Source organism: Orycteropus afer, unplaced genomic scaffold (genome assembly GCF_000298275.1).
Source record: "Orycteropus afer afer isolate SDZICR_OR568_19922 unplaced genomic scaffold, OryAfe1.0 scaffold00196, whole genome shotgun sequence".
Lineage (NCBI taxonomy): Eukaryota > Metazoa > Chordata > Mammalia > Tubulidentata > Orycteropodidae > Orycteropus > Orycteropus afer.
In genome coordinates, this window is record NW_006921783.1 from 1236441 (window position 1) to 1238461 (window position 2021).

Here is a 2021-nt window from a genome sequence, read left to right on the forward strand (position 1 = left end):
TTGTAGATAGGGTTAGCCTTATTTTACAGTTAAGGAAACAAATTCAAAGTTAGAGTCTGTTTTTAGGGCAGTTGTTTTTATATTAGGAATTCTGGTGGCATAATTCTTTTTTTTTTTTAATTGTGATTTGGGTGAAGATTTACAGAGAAAATTCACTTTGCATACAGCAGTTCACATACATTTTGTCTCTTGACATTGACCACAATTTACCCCAATGCAACAGCTCCCCTCCCACTTCCTCCTGATAGTTAACCTCTTCCCTGTGTCCATCCCTCCATGCACTCCTGCCCCATGAGCTGTCTTCCTGTGCATAAGCAGCCCTTCTTTCTCCCATGATTGTTCTCGCCAAGGAGTATATCTGCCTCAGGTAAATGTTCAACTCATATATGCCTGTATTTTGTTTGGCTGGAAGACACAGGTGTGGGGTGTGGGTTCAATTCCAGACCTGAAGGGCAGCTAGGGACCATAGTCTCAGTGGTTCCACCAAGCTCTATTGGACCAGCAAACCTGGTCCCCCCCTTTTTTTTCTTCCAAATCATTTTGAGTTTTGTTCCACATTTTTCTCCCTCTCTATCCAGGATCTCCTCCATAGATCCCCCTCTGAGTGGTTGACAGTGGTAGCCGGGTACCATCTAGTTTTTCTGGTCTCATAGTCGTATAGGATGAGGATCACGTGCTGTACCGGTCACGAGGACTAATTGTTTCCATGATTCTTCATTCTTCTTTGCTCTGGACGAGGCGAGATGCATTGTTGCATCTAGATGGCAGATTGCAAGCTTTTAAGATCCCAGTCACTACTTGTGGTAGCCTGATTCTTAAGGCATTTATTTGACTGCTAACCAGAAGGCTGGCAGTTAAAGCCTACCTACCACTCCTTGGAAGGAAGACTGGGCAGTCTACTTCCATAGAGATACTGCTTCGGAAACCCAAGTAGGGCTTGCTGTGAGTTGGATCTGACTCACCAGCAGTGAGTTTGGTTTTGGGTTTGTTTTCATTTTATAGAAGAGTTAGGGACCAGATGTCATCCTTTGTTTCTTTTTTAAGGAGTTTACCCAAATTCCCACTCTGAATTTATGCAGAATACTTGGGGTCAGGTTAACTTGTAACCAGGATTATCTCTCATAAGACTGAACTTCTCAAACTTTTCTGAAGATTTTTTAATGACAAGAATGAATGTGTTCTAGTCTGAAGACACTTGTGGAAGCAGGAAACTGTTGCTTTCTATTTTTCCATATATCATGTTTTAGTATTTTTTCTAATGTAAAACTTTTTTTTTAGGTTTAAAAAATCTAGTTTAATATCAAAAGAATTTATACACAAAGCTTCCTCCATTACTAAAAATGTGGTAGTTACAACATTATAACCAACTTTGTGTTAATTGTAACACATTTTTTGTGAACTTATGAAAACTTTTGTTTTGAAGATGAAGCTCCTGCTCAGAAACAATAGCATGGCAGAGCAGATCTTTCCACATTCCAACAAAATACAAAAATTTCAGAGTCCTATAGGCTTAAAGATTCATTAACTGCTCTTTGTTAGAAACTTTCATCCCTTTAGATTATAAAGGAGAAACTCTAAGAACCTGTTTCCAGCAGCCATATTTCTTGCCTTCAGGGAATTTACTTACCTGGATCTCTTGAGAATCCTGGAGACCGCAGTCTTCTACTGCAGTACAGTTGAGATATATGGACTTGAACCTGGTCTCTAATAGTGAGACTACTATAGTCCAGAAAAGTGTGACTTCCTATATTTAGATATAAATGCATCTGTTTTTCCAGGGTTAACTTGGTAGCATTCCCCTGGCACCAAAGAGCCAAATAGTGACATTCTGTCTAAGTCCTCCTGGTTTCTGGTTTGAAAAGAAGAAGACAGTGTCACTGGTATGCCATTTTTTCCCTCAGAATTCAAGCACTTTTTTTTTCTTTTTTTTATTAGGATTTGGTTGAAGATTTACAGAGTAAATTCACTTTTCATACAGCAGTTCACATATACTTTGTCTCATGTCATTGACCAAAATTTAC